Raw genomic sequence first — 18592 nt, 5'->3', positions numbered from 1 at the left:
GAGAAGTCTTACAGCCCGAGGAAAGAAGCTGCTCTGTTGTCTGGTGGTACGGCAGCAGTACCTCTGTATCACTATTAATAAACCGCAGCAGAGCTCTCCTATCCTTGGCCGTACACAAACCATACCACTTTTTAATGTTTCCAGTCAGGATAGAGTATATGTAACTTAAGGCTTAACTAATTAATGCTTTATGAAAGCTAATGACAAAGTAAAAAAGCTAATGAAAAGTTTGGATGCTATGTGTTTAACAAAGTGTTCCTGAGCCCAAGGAGTAATCTCCTTTATCCAATCGTATGTTCACAGCGTGGTGAACCTAGATCCATCCTCGCTTGTGACTGAGCCTTTTCAGGATGCTCCTTTCAAACCCAGTTATGATGCTATCACCTGCTACCAGTGAACCTGTTTACCTGTGGAATGATCCAAACAGGTGTTTTTTGTGAATTTAACAACTGTCCCACTCTTTTGTTGCCCCTGTCCCAAATTATTTGAAATGTGTTGCTGCATCCAGAATATGCATATATATTCACAAAAATTTATCAAGTTGATGAAACATTAAATATATTACTGTTTTAATTGAATAAATGTCTATTATTGCACAACTGTGTGCAGATATGTTTTTGTTATTGTATGCAAAACAGAGCAGTAAGTTACTTCTCTATTACTATTAGTGATATAGTAGTAATATAGCATTGTATCATGAATTGAATTGTAATTTCGAGCCATAATTTTTAATTATTTTATTGACACTTTGATTATTTGATTTCAGCATCATGGATATTGTGTCCTCTGGACTGCCATCTCTGATGGTATGACGGTGTGTTAGTGCCCATGGTATGGGTAACTTGCACAGCTGTAGGTACATACAGGTGCCCCTGTCCAAACTTTTTTGGAAGTTGTTGCAGGCATCAAATTCAGAATGAGTCTATATTTACAAAAACAGATAATCAGTTTGAACATTAAATGTCTTGGCAAGGCGTTTCAGGCAGTTCTGTTCAGGAGCAGGCAACTGCCTCTCTGCTGTGGCCGTCCTCTTTGTGCTACTGGGTTATCTCACAGTCTATCAACGATGTAAGGCAACACATCTTTGGAAAGAAATGATAAAAAAATGGATGTGTGTATTGGCTAGAAATAGGAATGAAAATGAGGTATAGGCCTACATGTGATTTAGATGGAGTAACCTATCCTATAATGTAGATTAATAAGGCAATGTAATGTGATTAATTCTCAGTTAGAGAAGGGGTAGGACATAGTATCTCAGCAGCATTTATTTGGCAGAAAAACCCAAGTACATAGTATATATAAGTACAACAGTCAGTGTACCATGGAGCATGTACATACAGCACTGGTGCTGGGGAAGCTACATGGAAAGTATAGTTATATAGTATAGCTACCAGTACCACTCTACATAAAGTGAAGCAACAGACACACAAACTGATGCATACCGAAGCCGAGGGGGCTTTCTGTACCAACAAAAGCAGCTTAGCTTGTGTTGCAGTGTGAAGTGTGGAGATAACGTTAGGTCCACCTATGCGAAACTACACAGAAAGCAACATGAAAAAACATTTTCCCACATCCAACCTGCTACTCTGGTTATTTAATTGGCTTCAAGAGGCTTCATGTTCACACAGTTTCTCTTGACTGTCCCTCAATGTTAAATATGGCAACGTTGCTCCAGCATGTGGGTCAGCAATAGGTGCTACTAGCTACATTAGCCTTGGAACATGCTAATGCTAAATTCAACAGGCTAACCAGCAAAATAAACAGTAAAGCAACATAAAAATGGAAAACTTGCAGGTTCTAAGCTTGAAGTCAGGATTGATTCATCCTTGAGCTTCAGTTTTGAAGTGAATCTTGCTTTGTGTTGGCCCTCAAAGCAGTCCAAAGTAAAATGATTAACACACACAATGTTTTAAGTGTTAGCTCAAGAGTTTCCCAGTCATTTTTTAGAGACATTTCCTTCAAGTTAATCCACTGAGAAATTGGCATGTAAAGTTGCCTTCACATCTTTGTGTTACAGAAGTCGGTGTTGTGTCGTGTCGGTGGCGAAAGAGGTATACTGGCCACCCCAAGTACAAACTCAGTGGTGTCACTGTTTGGTGCCTGCTTCCTCAAGGATTTTAGAGCGAAGGGGGGGGGGTTAGATAAAGGTCTGTAGTTGGCTAAAACCCCTGGATCAAGAGTACGTTTTTTAAGAAGAGGTTTCATTAAAGCTACTTTAAAACACTGTGGTTCATAGCCTGTTGATAAAGACAGACTGATCATGTCTCATAAAGAAGTGCCAGTTAAGGGTGTAACCTCTTTAAGCAGCCAAGTTGGGATGGGGTCAAAGATACAGGTTGATGGTTTAAATGAAGAAGGTTGATGGGAGAAAAGCAGTCTAAATATTTATCAGGGTGTTAGATGTCTTTGAAAGTAAATCAGCACCAGTTTAGAGCAGAAGGAGATTTTGTCTCTAATAATTAAAACTTTATTTTTAAAGAGTGAGCCTGCAGCACGATCCACAAGATGATCAATTTGGGACGGACTAAAGTTAGCATTGGTGTCTGTGATTGTTTTCGGGCATGGCATTGAATTAAATGCTGAAGGAATCACTTTCTTAAATTTAGCAACAGCACTATCAGATAGACATCTAGTATTGTGTCTCTGGTTGGGATGTTTGCCTGCTGGTCCAGTCCAATAATAGGAATTTGGATGTTATTAATTGATGGCGTTTTCTGTGAACAGATTATTAAATGTTCAAATTCAATGCCATATGTCATAATAAGGTTGAGGGTTGGTTAAAAACTGTTTATGTACACTCTGACTGAAGCCAATCGAATCTAATAATAAAATAAACACAGTACTAAGGCTGCAATTGTCGATGTCTACATGAGAATTAAAATTTCCTCTATAGTAATTACTTTATGTGTTTTAAGGGCTAAAGTTGATAAAAGCTCAGATTCTGAAAGTTATCAGAATTGGCCAGGACCGCGGTACAGTATAACAGATCGAATTGCCTGCAGTCTTTTCCAGTTTTCCAGTGAGTTTAGATTTAGCAGACCTTTTGTTTGTCTGTCTTCCTGTGTGGAATATCAACATCCTCGTTTGTCGCTCCACCCACTGAAACTCAGGCCAAACTACCTCTGTGTCTGCTCCAATACATCTCTCTGTCCCTTCATGTCTACAGGAGAAGGAAGTGTGTTTCCCTTACTTTGAGACTAGATTTGACACTTGAGGGCTGTAACACTGGTGAGAATGTGTCATGTTTTCTCTGTGCTGACAGCATGTGTGCCAGGCTGACAGCGTACCTTCTTGAACACATTCCAGTCCCCTCACACTGTTTACTTTCCTTTCAGCATCTGCCCTCTACCTAGCTTTCTTTCTCTTTGTTTCTCTTCAAACGCTGCCCTTTCTTTCTCTAACTCCATGCTTCCTCACCTTCCTCCTCCCTCTCCCTCCCTGTTTTTTTTCTCCAGCTCAGTGACTGTTGTGCCTCTCAAAGGTCCTGGAAGTCAAGTTGTTAGTCGGTATTGGGTCTGTAACTCATTTACTGTGCAATACAAACATCCAGACAATTGTGGAAGACTGCTTCTTGAATGATTTCACCTTTGACGTCACACTGACAGACACACCATGATCTTGAAAGGAGGCTGTTCCAGTCCTTTATTTGTCATATTGTATGTTACAAGGAAACAGTTGTTAGCAACAGAATTCTTGTTCTCAGGTTTGCTCATACAGTATGTATAAAATCAAAAATCACAAAGTAAATGAGAGATAAGATAAACAGAATCTAAAACATAAGACATAAAATAGTGCTGAAGTTAAAATAGGAATACAATTTATAAAATGAAATAAAACATAATACATTAGATGAAATGATGTAGGGTGGAGATCAAGATTTATTTAATTTAGAGCTAAACTGAGAAACATCTTCTTGACCTGGTTGGAGCCATGCTACAGACCCTGCGACTACACCTTGACTACATCAAAGAAAAATCAATGAGAAATGGTCAGTTTGCTGCAGGATGAGCCTCCGCGAAACTGATGAACTGTCTATACCCACAGTGGCCGTGGAGCTCACAGCACAGCGTGAACTCAGAAAACAAAGAGACAGGCTCAGCCGAAACCAAATTTAACATGTTGATTTCTGGAGCCAAACTAGTAAGATTTAAACAAACAACTACAAACATTTGTTTTGCTGATTAGTGCATTTAATATGTATCTATTTCAATAATTAACACAACTATCACCCTGCACAATGTTGGAGATAGATAATGATATGTTTAGCCATGGAAGTAATGGCAAGTTACTACTGTACGGACTAGTTAGCCTGGCATGCTAATGTTAGCAGCCAACATTAGTGGGCTAGTTAAACAGTTTCTTGTCACAATGTTGACTAAAAGCTTCCTACATCCATCAGGATCTGGATCTGCATCAACAACTGTACTTTATCACTGACCAACAGGTTAGGTTAGTTATCTGACCCTGAGGCTTGACTGGTCACATAAAGGGTTATAAAAGTCCAAACAGAAGCAGTAAAAGGAGAACTGGTGTGTGAGTGTAGAAAATGTTTTATTCTTGGAAGTAATGTGTTTCCATGTGAGTGGAATAGTGTGTGTGTGTGTCTATGTTTAGCTGTGTTTGTATTGGACTTGGCAATTATGGTTGGCAGAAGAGTGTGTGTTAGAGCGAGCAGAAGAATGCCTTTGGTCTGCTCCTGTCACTGAAGCTTAACTATGGGCTGTTCCAAAGCTTTAACCTGTGTGTGTGTCTGCGTATGCATGTGTCTGTGTGCACGTGCATGTGTGACTTTCTGAAACTGGCTGACATCGCCCAAGCAAGCATGGACCTCTGAAATGTGAAAATCATGAGCCATCCCTAGTACACATATATTCTCTATCTAGGCTCCCTTAACAAGGAAGAAGCCATAGCTTAGTCTGTAGCACACTCACACACATAATAAACACACATACATTTAGAGACATGCAGCCTTCCTGTTTGGGTGGAACCACTGGTTGATGATGTCACTGGCTGCTTCTGGTGGCCTCTAGGTGATCTGTCTTCCAGATGTAGAGTGCTCTCTCTTATATTAAAGACATACTGTAGCCTTGGTTATTCACACTTGTTTTGAGCCTTGGCCTTACTTTTAATGCCTGGCAATGATGTCTACATTTTTGTTGTGGTATAATGAATTGTTTTCTAAAGTTTCTTACTGAATGGACTGAAAACTTTTTTTGCAAATAGATGCTTGCAGATGACTATATCTGGGACTTATTATCTGAAGGACACAATAAAACCACAGCATGATACCTTACACCAGTCCAAGCTCAGTAAAAATTGATAACAAGAAAGTAACACAGAAACTGAAGCTTTTTCTCTCATGGTGTATTCAGGCATTCAAATTAAAAGAAAATTCAAGAAATCTCAAAAGTTTGCCATCTATATGCATACTAAAGGTATTTATACCTATATTGTGGCTATATATTTTGTATTGAGGCCATTTTCTATATTTTATATCGGCTGTGATTGGCTCGATCTTCGCACGTGAGGACTGTGATTGGTTCTCTGGTTGCTTGGCTCAATCTGCCAAATCGTGATTGGTCAAGTGAGGTGTAATTTGAAACCTGAGACTCCAGAGATAAACTGGAGATTCCCTTCTGCAGAGGTTTCTGGAAGGTAAAACTGGGAAAACACTGAAGACAAGTGGAAGACAAGCACATTGCCTGCTAATTTAAAGGAGAAAACATCTTTCTGTGGATTACTATCTTGTTATGACTAAATATCTTTACTGCGGTGGATCGTGTGGACCTTAATGGATGTTTCCAGACCATTTTTTTGTCTGAGTATAGTTGGTCTGTGGATCTGTGAGAGATGATGTGGTGTTTGTTGTGCCTCCTGTTGTGATTGCATTGTGAAATGGTTTGCATCAATCGATTCATGAGAATCCAAGCTTTCTAACGGTGTATAGTATAAGTATATATATGTGAAGTAGCATTATAAATGTGAATTAAGTGTTTATGTCAATATGTGGGAAGGAAAATAAACTACGCAGAATGTTCCGTTGTTGATATTCCATCATAATGTCATGCGTTGAGTTTGATTTTGAATATAACTCTTTCTTGTAACTGTGTATTTTTAAATTGTGGTATTGTTACTTTTATGTGCACATTTAAATCTGGCTGTCAATTAAAAGAACAAGCAAATCATAAAGGTAAAACATGAAGCATTTTTTAATGTTAACTCTTTTGCCAAGAGATTGATATCGAGTTAAAGTGGAAAGTGAAATACTCCCACACAGTGTTTCAGTCTTCTGACCTTTGTTGAGACATTGTCTTGAAATGTCTCGAGAAAGGTCAGAAGATGGAAACACTAACAAATAATTAAGCAGAGTCTACTTTTGTGTGTGGGAGCATTTTTGCTTTCTACTTGAAGTGAACTGAGGAGCCTCGCATTGAGCACCAGAGCCTGAGAAGGATTTGGAGAGTGCCTTTTGTTTGCTGCTCTGATACAAGTCTAGTTTAAACACAGAAGAATGTGCACACATCCAAAACAAACCCTGAGGAGGTTTGTTTGGACTGGAAGATGGTTCCACAGCAGAGGAGCTTGATAGCTAAAGGCTCTGGCTCCCATTCTAGTTTTAGAGACTTTAGGCACCACCAGTAAGCCTGCATTCTGGGATCGCAGTGTACTAGATAGGTAGGTAATAGGTAGGGATGCACGATAACCTGTTCCCTCGTTTGTGAGTCGTTCCTTCAGCCTTTTTAAGTTCATATTTCTATTTTTTACGTGTATCGTGAAAAAATACTGCAAATATCAATTCAAGTCACAACTAGCAAAATTATGACCGGGTTAACGAGTTGTTTTCTGGCATGATTCTGGTGTTCTTGATTTTTCCCGGTGAGAAAGATTTCTTTTCTGATTATGCCGACATCATGTGAACACAGCATTCACTGCAGGCCATTCGGGTCTTATAGTGGGAGCGAAGCACTGCCGTGCTGACAAACATACCTTATCGGGGCTATTTGTCATGATTGTATCGGCTCAATAATTGTCGGCCCGATTGTTATCGTGCACCCCTAGTAATAGGGTACTATGAGATATTTTACCATTTAATTCTTTTTAGGTAAAGAGAATGATTTTATTCTATTCTGGATTTTACAGGCAGACAGTGCAGTGCGGCTAATATCAGAGAAATCTGATCTGTTTTCCTTGGTTTTTGTCAGAACACGTGCCGTAACATTCTGGATCAGCTGGAGAGTATTTACCAACGAATTGGGACAGCCTGATAGTAAGGAATTGCAATAATCCAGCCTGGAAGTAACAAATGCATGGATGAGTTTTTCTGCATCATTTTGAGACAGGAAGTGCCTGATTTTTACAATGTTACTTTGGAAAAAGGCAGTCTTTAAAATTTGTTTAACATGGGAGTTATATGACATATCCTGATCAAAGATGACACCCAGATTCCTTACTGTTGTACTGGGGCCCAGCGCAATGCCAACCAGAGTTGCTATGTTCCACAGATAGTGAGTTTCTAAGGTGTTAAGGCCCAAATACTCTGACTTCAGTTTTGTCTGAATTTAATTACAAAAAGTTGCAGGTCATCCAGGTCTTTATTTCCTTAAGACACGCTTGGAGTTTAGTCAACTGATTGGTTTCCTATGGCTTCATTGATAAGTATAGCTTTGTATCATCTGCATAGCAATGAAAATGTATGTAATGTTTCCTGATAATGTTGCCTAAAGGAAGCATATATAGAGTGAACAGGATTGGTCCAAGCACAGAACCCTGCAGAAATCCGTGATTACCTTGTCAATATGTGACTTCACTGTATAACGCAAAGACTTGTAACCATAGATGTAATCCGGGGAGTTGCATGCATTTGTGATGAGGGAGGAGGGGGCTCATTCGCCAGCCCCATCAATTGTATCACATTGGCCTTGGTCTCCCTGGTCCCCTCTTGGGGGTGCCTCTAGCCATGCTAAATTGTTGAGCACATATCGAGTATCACACTAACCTCTGTGTTGACTGGTTCACTTTTGTGAGGTGTCTGATGTCAGATGGTAATGATGATGATGATGATGATGATGGTACTCACAGCTGGTCTTTCTGACCTCTCTTCCTGAGAGGTTCTTGGTAATGTCCACCATTAACTACACTTGTATTAATGGTCTGACTCTGCAACTAAAAACTTAAGTTATCAAGTAAATGCAGTGGAGTAAAAGGTATAAAATAGGAGAAAATGGAAAAAGTACCTCAAAATTGTACAGTATGTACAAAGTACAGTACTCGAGTAAATGTAATTATTTACATTCTTTTACTGTATATGCCACACCATGTATTCCACAGAGGTATGTTGGTTCCAAATATTGGCCAATATCAGTCTCCCTGATTACTTGGAATTGGTATCCATGTCAGCCCTGACCACAACATTTTGGTTGACTAAATACTCACTAAATTCTCTTTGTGTTCCACTGTACACAGAGTCACTTTTATTCTCTTTCTCAGGTGATTATTTTCAACAAAACACACATTGTGTGTAAAAACAGCTTTGAGACAGCTTGTGTGTGTCTACGCACAAGCTGTTTATGCATATTAACATGTTTCTCTGTACCGGTACTAAACACACCTGTAGGCATGCCAATAACAATGCACAGAGCTTAATAAATGAAGGGTAATGCACGGTCAGGTTAACTGTGACAAACAGCAGGAGTCTGGCTTTGTACTGACACTCCCTCACAGACACACACTTGAAAGCCTCTTTTAGTAGAGCTAGTTCAGCTACAACACAGTAGGTGCATCCCAATTCTCTTAAATTGCATCCACCTTTCCCTCACTTGCGTCTTTTCCTTGCATCTTAGACCGTCCCACCGGGGAGACGAAAGGAAACCACGCAAGGAGAGAAGAAACGAGGAAATGCGTTTCCTGAGGCGTCCTTTCCTGTGAAGCATCACGTGAAGTGACTTCAGTTTCTGATAACGCAGCACAGCTGGTTTACTGCTATATTCACACTGACACCAACACCCCCCGCCCTCAGTACTCCGTTTAGACACACTCACTTTTATTTACATTATTAGAACACTCCAAAATATGTACCTAACACTTTTATTAACGCACATGAGAATTAATGACTTTATTCTTGGCTGGATGCCTCTTCCCGGTGAGCAGGTGGTCATTTTCTGACCTGAACTTTATCAGCCTCGCTGTGTCTTCTTTCCTGTTCAGTGAGACACATTCCGATGTGTTTGGTTGATATGTCAGAGACAGTTCTGGAAACATAACGTGGCTACATGAAGGCTTGAAATCATAACGTCAAAGTTTCAAACACGTGAAGTTTGATCAATAACAGAGTGCTGTCGTCTGTATGATCAAATATGTGCCACACAAGCTCAGAGGCTGCTGTTCGTGAGATTCATAACATAACTAAACAGGTTGTGGATGAAATAAATTTAACTGAAACATGACGGATCCCCATGTTCAATTGTTGCTCTCTGGAGAACGTAGCGTTAAGTTAGATACGTCTGAATTACAGCCATTCATTGCAGGATACTTACACTTAAACAGTTTCTCCACCTCGTTCAAATGTGCCAGCTGGGGGGGCAGATCTTCATACTGTTCAGTTAAAGGCCTTCGGGAAGGATGCACTCATGTATCCTTGCTCATCCTCCTCCTCATTGCTCCTTGGAGCAGAAATAAGAGCTTTGGCAGACCAGAAGTACTTCTGGTTTGAGCGAGGAGCGAGGAAACGACAAGTAAGAGAATTGAGATGCACCCAGTGACTCTCAAAAAGACATCAGTGTTGTTCTAATGACTGTCAAACTCCACCAGAAACCCTGTCTTGGACACAGAGTTTATCCCATGACTGGATAGTTTTGACTAGCAGCTCTGCATCTGTGTCCATGGTACTGTATACTGAGTCAGTCAGTGCCCCTGCCCTCCAAGTCACACACAACATGGCCACAAGGCCACGTCTCCAGCACTGCTCCCTAACTCACTCACTGCATTTTTTGAAAATCAAAATCTATGCAGCAGAGGCCAAGATATCCTGACTTTTTGCATCTATTGGTCAAGCTCCAATATCAGAGGATCCTGCATTTCCCATAATCCAACCAGCAGCATTTTGTCACTTAACCCTCCCTCCCTTCTAAACACACATGTATTTCAAACTTTATATATTCATATCATAGCGTTCCTGTTTTTAGTCTACATCATCCCGGTTATTTTCTCTGCCTTGTCAAAGCTCCTCCAGCGCCACAGAGGTGGAATCAGATGGATCTTGATCAGTGTTGTGCAAGTTACTGAAAATTTGTAATTAGTTACACTTACCAGTTACTTATCACAAAAGTAATCAAATTACTTTACCAATTACTGCATGTAAAATAATTAGTTACAAGTATTATTTAGTGTTGCTTTGCCACAGTGTCAGATAAGACAACTGTGAAATTGTAACTGTCACTGTACTCATTATCACTGTAGCATTATGAATACACTTGACCACTAGAGGGTAGCAATGAGTAACGTTCCTATCTGTAAGCTATCTTGTATTGACAGGGGCTGTCATTTCAAGCAGAGGCAGCAGCGCAGGCTTTTGTGCAGTTGTTAGCTCGGGAGTTGTCCCATGGATGTATAATTAGAGCTTAATACAGGCTTCCAGTTTAGGAGATTAAATCTTTAAAGCATGCAGCTCCTCTAGACTTTCCAAATGGTGTCGGACCAAGTGGATGAAATTCTGAGTCATTCCAGGGGGGTCGTGACACTAAAAAAAATGTGTCCGCCGTGTTACACCTGCTTCTTTCACAATGCAGGTCTATGGGAAAAAAGTATCTTTCGGCCCATGCGCATCACTTTACGTTTTAATTTCATGGTTTGGCCACGTTTGGTCGAATTGGCCTCAAATCCTGCCGCAGTTCCTGGTAGCTTGGGTTGTCCCCGTCCCCAGCTGCATCGCCTGAAGTGAGCAGAGTAGAGAGCACACCCGTTATGGCCAAAGGGGGGCATGAGGCTTATAGCAGAGGAGCACCACATTAAGGGGAGTGGTAACATGTCAGTAGTGTCAGTCAGTCAGTATTCAGGAGAAAATTTTAAAAATCACAAAAATAGTGTTTTTTCAAGATGGCGGTGTGTGCAGACACAGCGGCTTGTAGCTCATGTGTCTACATTTTTGTTTGTTTGTTTTTACTCGTTTTCACTTTCACCACTCCTCTGGAAGCTCTGACACAGTTCAAACTCCACACACCCCCTAAACTGGGCTTTATTCCACCGGAGCTGCTACGGACCCCAGAGCCCACCACCATCCTGACATCCTAAGCGATGACACACAAAGCATTTTACAACATTCTTTCATATTTTTTTCTATCTTCTACATTATAAATAATGTGAACTTATGGTGTTTCATACAAATATATTGGTATGTGCGTTAAGCTTAGTATCATGTATTTTCTACAGATCTTCACTTTACTGACAATGATTCATCTTTTCTGAAGTGTCAGGATTGGTGTCCAGGACACCATAAGCCTAGCAACTTCTTCTTCCACCACCTGGTTGTAGGAGTAGAAGTTCACAGCTGTGCGTGTGTGTGTGCATGCGTGTGGAGGGATTAGGGCCTTCACACACCCATATTCCCTCTTTTTGAACTTCTTTAAGTCACTGCATGAGCTTCCATGTGTCTGAGTAGCAGTGTGAGCTCATTTGGCTGATTTGCTTGCATTTAAAAAGTGGTTGGATTGCCATTAATGCTTGTTAACCCCCTCGGTCTCTCTATGCCCGGCTGCCAACTGAGCTTTGTGTCTCACAGGCTGTGAACTCTGCTTCCTCGTGGGAAAGAATTAGAGCCAGACAAATTCCTGGTCATCTGAGGTTATTCAGACTGCATTAGACCAGAGCTCCAAAGCTCCTCAACCATGCCTTCAGTTACAACTCCATCCGAGGCAAACTCTGGCTGTTTGGCTGTCTCAGCCAAACCCTGCAGTTAGAGACTGCAGGGTTGAAAATTGACTGAAAATTTGTGTGTTGTAAAACCAAACCATTGGCTAAAAGATGCTAAAACATTCTGTAAAGCAGAGTTGGGTGATAATTCTCTGTTGGTGCATCACTAGCAGCCATTTTTTATTATGTTTCTGGACCCAGTGTTGATATGAAAATACTCATTAGTGCAGATTTAATCTGACGCTCGTCAAAATTTCGTACTTGCCAGTAAACTTTCACCATTTTGGCAATGAATGTAGAAGATATGAAGTTTATTGTGATGATATAACCTCCTTCTCAGTTCTACATCTCTTTTTATACACTATGTTTCTTTCCGTTTCTGTTCTGGAGTTTCATCATCCCCTTTACCTCAGCAGCTTCTGTAATGAAGAAGAAAAAGATCTGTGTTCTCTATCTCCTCACCTAACTGTACACATTATGCAAACCTCTCAAAGCCTCTGTGAGTGGGAGAGGCTTTCAAGCTGTTGTACCCTGCTGAAATTCAAGTGTTGTGGCTCTGCTTTCTCAACAGATTCAACAGACATTTATTTGAATGAAAATCTTTGAAATTCTAATTTTAACAAATCTATTTAAGTTATTCTGTCAGTTCTCAGCGTTATAATCCAGTGTACATTTTTTAAATGGAGACTTTGGACATTTCAGAATTATCTGTGACTTCTTTAGGTCATTTCCAACCCATTGTGTTTGCATGGTTAATTTTTGCAATCGAATGTTATCAAATTCATGAGCATGTCATTCAGACCAGATGAAATATATCAGTGCAAATGAGGTCTTACATGTCTCCTTTCTCCTTGATGGAACATTTGAAGGGTTTGCCTCAATGTCCTGGGTATTCGGGTGGAAACATGGCAGTTTATGGCATCTAATCCAGGGCACTAACATAGAAGCAAACTGTGAAGTTAGTGTAGTGAAAGTGTCTCCCTGTCTTTAGGCCCCAATCCATCGACATCCTCCACCCTCACCATCACCTGACATAACCTTCATCCTCCTTCTCTCTTTCTCTTTCTTTCTGGGTCCTGTTGAATAATTGATGGCAACATGATACTACACTACCCGTCTGTGCTGAGGTGGACACTGACATTCATACTACCCAAGCACAAACACAACATGCGCGCACACGCACGCACGCACACACACACACACACACACACACACACACACACACACACACACACTGGCAGTCTTTGTCTCTTTTCAATTGTGACTCTGTCCTTAAAGTATAAAATCATGTTTGCTGTCTTTAACTCAGAGTTTGTACTTTATCTTTTTAGCTGAGTGTAGTGCATATTTGAGTTTGTGTTCTATTTCTATTGGCATGTAGGGTGTGTGTGTGTGTGTGTGTGTGTGTGTGTGTGTGTGTGTGTGTGTGTGTGTGTGTGTGTGTGTGTGTGTGTGTGTGAGAGAGAGAGTCATGGTTCAGGAATGTTCTGTATAATTTGTCACAGTGGAGCCTCTTGTTGCAGTAACACCTGGGGCCCCGTGGGAGATGAAGTTCTCCTGTTTGATATATTTGCACAGACATGTGTGAGATTGAGTAACTGCTTTATCCGGCAAACTATCAAACTATACGGACATGTATAGGTACCAAAGTTAGACAGAGCAGAGGGTCATTAAATCATCCAAAGTCAAGCCTGTGAAATCTTTTTTTTTTTTTTAATCTGCAAAGAGAAACTTTTGTCGGATCTAAAAGCTATCTAGCTAACAGCTAACAAGCACACTTTGTTGAGAAAGGAACATTTTGTTGTGTAAAAATAAAGTACTCTTTGGTCAACACCATACCTCAAACATACTGTTTCTTTGGCATGTCTGTTCTGCAGTTTGCTGTGGTTTGACACAGTTAGCTAACATCAGCCCTCAGCCCTGACAATTTGTGAGTTAAGATCAATTATGGAGACACCAACTGTAAAATAATTTAGAAAATGGTGACGAGATATCTGACCTCACGGTATATACTCCTTACCTGAGATATAAAAGAGGTATTTGTACTGTGACATACATTGTGTCTTTGTACTGTTGACTGCATGAAAGTGAATCATGAACTGGGACATTACAAAGCAAACAGGTATTTAACGTAGTAAATAATGGCTTTGTCAGTAAAGCCCTGTGTAGCTTTCTAACCGGATCCATGCTACTCTCTGTGCTTCATTGCACAGATGGCTTTTTGAAAAGGAGAAGAATGTCAGCAGGCTTCCAGGGATTTATGTGCCCTCTCTAGAAGGATCAGACTTACTACTGTAGCCAAGTAAATGCAGTGTGGGATCACAGCTATTGTGTGCAATTCTCAATTGACCTAACATGAAAACAAGCCAATTTGCTTAAATATGTTGATCTTGGAATAGAAAGAGACAAATCAATGTCTGTATATTTTCTTTTAGAATACAGCTATATACACTATTCAGAGGGAAATGAAAGCCGGCCATTACTTGAATGTATGAAATGGACAGGCACTGCAATATCACTTGAGTAAGCAAAGAACTAAGCAGTTAGATATCTGTTAAAAATCTGAGCCAAATGATTGTTTGTTTCTCCAGCAGGGAAATCTGAAGTGTAAACCCCCACCACAACATCAGACAACCCATGCACTACTCGCCAGATTTACCTGAATGGAAAAGTCCTATTCAAGGTAAACCTGTTATATACTTACCTGTGCATGTCATTTATTACGTGTACTAGTTTTTAACTCGCACAGACCTGTGCCAAACATGTAATGGCTAGGTATATAACAAGTGGCCAGTGTACAGTACCGAAGTATACATGCTGTACATGATGTGAACATGTGACATGAACATGATGTCTCATGATCGCCTTGGGGGAATTTCTATTAATCAAAGTTGGTACAAACATTCACTCAGATTAAAGGTTGAACTGATTACATTTTGGTGGTCAGTTCAAGGTTACTGTAACCTCACAAAACACCTTTGGACTGTAATACAATAATTCATTCATATTCTAGTATTCATATTCTAATCCTGGCAAATTTCACACACTCGAGCAGTGTAGAGATTTGTGAGCTTTAACTTTGTAGATATGAAGAACAACTTCTGCATGCTTGGTTCTATAAAAGTGATGCGCAGAAGAAATACTCCATTGCAGTTTTGTATACTTTATGCAAGTACTGATGTTTTTATTTTTGCCCTATTTTCACACAGATTGCTCGGTGGAGTTGCTGCACCAGCATCTTCACAGACATAAACATACCCATAGTGGAACTGAAATATGGTGGAGAAAAGAAGCTTCTGCATTTCTTCTTTAGTTGACTAACAGCTGAAGAGGGACAGGAAAGGCAAGAGAAAGAGGGAATAACAGCAAAAGGGCTTGAGCTGGAGTGAAACCTGGGGCAGGTTAGCTACTGGCACCCAGGAGGCAGAAATGTTACCATTTTAACTTCAGTGTAGGCTGCACAGAAAAACTACAGTATACCACACACACCCAAGACTGATGTACTCAGGTGGTGAATAGAGGGAGTTCCATTGCAAGTTAGTGCAGGCTAACAATAAATAACACTATGTTTTACACATTTCTACATGGATGTCAAGGAATCTCTCCATGCTCAGTCCTGTCAGCTTGACACCCAAATATGCTTACATGCATTCCCTCTGCTCCAGCAAATCGGTAAAGGTATATAATTGCCAGGGGTCTGATTGTCCGCCCCAAGAAAAAACAACCGAAAGGGTGGTCCAAAAATGAGTGATTTTTTTATCACTTGTTTGGCAACGCTTTAGATAACACCCCACAACATACAGCATAATTACTTAGTTACTGTGTAATGTTTTATATTATATGTTTTGTTACCCACTTATTCCATAACTTTGCATCTTGTTCCCCAGTACATACATTTATGTATTGATATGTTCTGTACTGGTACACTGGAAGGTCACCCATAATACACCACATAAATCAAAGACTTTCAAAATAAAATAAAATCCGACACAGGTAGAGAGAGAACTATGGCTGACACTCCCACGTTTACCAAGAATTTAACTAAATAACATGTTATTCATTGACTCTGCTACACTTGTATTTTTTTTATGTTAGTATTCCTGGAAAAACATATCACCCATATATGGCAGTGACATCATCTTTGAAATCACAACTTGCAGTGATACATTTATGGCCTTCTGAGAACCCCAGGAAGTTTTCACTGTGGTGTCAGGTCACAGGCTTGAGGCCGTAGGGGTCCTGTTTTTAAAAAATGTAGTCTTTTAACTGAATGGTAGGGGGTTTGCTCTGCCATTAGTGGAAGAACAATGTAAACAATATGGCACTTTGATGCATACTATTGCAGAGCATTTATTACATTGATAGATTTCTATGGTCAGCATAATTTCACACATTATGTTTCTTACCAGTCATAAAGTTACAGTTTGATTATTTAAAATATATAAAGATGGTCTTAAAATATGGAGAGTTTATCATCTCTAAGGCCTGTATCACACATGTCTCTTTGGCAGGGCCCTCTGTCCCACAAAGTCCAGATCTGAAGGCTGTATATGAATGTGTATGTGTATTGTGCTACTCTACACAGATGTGATTTGTTTCAATACACCATCTAAAGCCTGCTGCTTGTTTTAGAAATCAGGTCAGGTCCACGCTTTTCAGGTGCAGTCAGCACTAAGAGGATGGCTTTGTGTGTGTGTGCAAACAACCCCCAGTATTTGGAGCATGTGATAAATTAGATATACTAGTAAGTAGGCTACAGAAATGTGTCAGGTACATATTGATATTTATAGACCGCCACTGTGTGTGCTTGCCTGTGTTCGGTTGGACAACACTACCTTGCGGGGTGACGTTCCATTGCATTTCGGTAAACACGGTTAAGCCAGCTTCATCTTTTTTTGCCAGGTGACCCCTGCTGTGCCAGCAGAGCAGTCTCATTGAAATTAATTAGTAGCCAGTGTTTTTTCACATAATGCAGATGCCGGTCGGAACATGGACTGAGTCTTTTGTTCTTGTGTTGCCCAGTTACCAGTATCCAGTTTCCATATACTGTGCCTGGAAGTAGGTACAGTATATGGAGGCTCCATGGCCCGTCATTTGGCCAAGGTTTGTGACTGGAGTGGCAGATTGTGTGGGCTGACCTCTTGTTTCCCTCAATGCAGCATTAGACTGACATGATATACTGATCATGGCAGCTCTTAGTTCCTCCCCTGATTGGATCCTTTTTAAAAGATCATGACTTTTCCCTTAGTTTGGATGCTGCCCTACCTGACTGTTTGTTTTCCCTGTCCTGTAGCTCGGAAACCACCACCATTTTACAGGCAGGATCTGCCATTGTTCATGATGGATGTAGTTCAGGCAAGAGTCAGAGTCATTTTTAATGGCACAACCTTGTGCTGAGCAAGAGGTTATCAAAAATGTCAAATGTCTCTTCATCGCTTTCCAGACTCATTCAAGACATTGTCATGGTGCCATGTCTCTATGTGTCTAAAGCTGGGCATACACTGTACGAGTTTTGAAGTGTTGTTGTTTCATTCCAACTTAACACTGTTCGAGGAAATCGTCTACGATGTAAAGGCAAAGTTCACGATTTACGTGCACACACTGTCTGGTCCGATTGTCTAGCCATGACCTGAGTGCTCACACTGCATGGCCCGTCGAACCCTGCCCTTATTCTGGTTATTGACAATTGTCAAGAAAGACCTGTAAAAAAGCTGCTTGTTTGAGTCAGAGACGATTGAGTCTGAAGTTTGTTTGCTAGCATGCTATCGAGGCAGAAACGTGCTGCCTTCATAATCTATACATGTACAAGGCATGTATGCTGTTGCCACAGCTTGATTAACTTGGCCTCCATAGAAAGTTGCCATGGCGCTTTCAGATGCTCTGTTTGCCGCTTCGCGCGGGATCAGTGAGAAAAAGTGCACTGATCTTGGGGAATCGACTCGCTTCAACTGTGCAAGAGCCTGACGATGACCAACCAAAATTTCTGACATGTCAGAAATCCATCCGAACATCTGACGGTCGGGAGGAGTTGATCGTTCCTCGCTCCCCAATGGACACTGCACGACAAATTATGCCCCACGAAGCTGAAATTCAACCAGACTCTAAAATGAGTCGTGCGGTTCAAAAATTGGGTCAAAAATGAGCTCAAATGTACAGTGTATGCCCAGTTTAAAGAAAAAAAAATCCCACTCTCCATGCTCAGTCCTGTCAGCTCGACACCCAAACTTACATACTTACTTTGATTATCACCAGGGGAGTATCACATGACCAATACCAATGGCCAGTACCAAGAAATGAACAGTATTGCTAACTTGCTACACACTAAGTGATCATTCAATTGGATTGTCCCACATTTCTTGCCTTTAAATCAGCCATTGTAACACAGTTTGTGGGATATACTAACATCAGCATCAGCATATGATTTTTTGAATCGCCAATTTGGTCAGTTATTTTAAATTATTATTTAAGTGCCTCACCATCAATAAGCAATCTTGTCTGTCTTAAGAACTTTCCTCCTGACAATCACATTGATATTGAGGGATGTTTTCTCGATTTTTACATAAACAGCCTCCTTCACTCCTCTTTCAAACCATCTCTCCTTCCTATCCAAAATATGTACATTGTTTTCCTCCAGTGACTGTCCTATGTCTTCAGGCAAAATGCTGTCTTGATCTGAGGACTGAACCTC

At 40.5% G+C, this 18592-nt stretch overlaps 1 protein-coding gene across 2 annotated transcripts in view; it reads left to right on the top strand.

Moving 5' to 3' along the window:
- The window catches only part of ccdc102a (coiled-coil domain containing 102A), a 67557-nt gene that overhangs the window by 6124 nt on the left and 42841 nt on the right, over window positions 1-18592 (top strand). The window contains exon 2 of one of the 2 annotated variants that reach the window (XM_041935512.1): window positions 14496-14587. The exons of the other annotated variant lie outside the window; for it this stretch is intronic. The gene's annotated coding sequence lies outside the window, so the exon portion shown is untranslated. The remainder of the gene's footprint in view (window positions 1-14495; window positions 14588-18592) is intronic. 2 annotated transcript variants of the gene reach the window in all.

Source organism: Chelmon rostratus, chromosome 1 (assembly GCF_017976325.1).
Source record: "Chelmon rostratus isolate fCheRos1 chromosome 1, fCheRos1.pri, whole genome shotgun sequence".
Taxonomy (NCBI): Eukaryota; Metazoa; Chordata; class Actinopteri; order Chaetodontiformes; family Chaetodontidae; genus Chelmon; species Chelmon rostratus.
The sequence above is the reverse complement of the archived record's forward strand: the minus strand, read 5'-3'. Positions and strand labels throughout refer to the sequence as shown.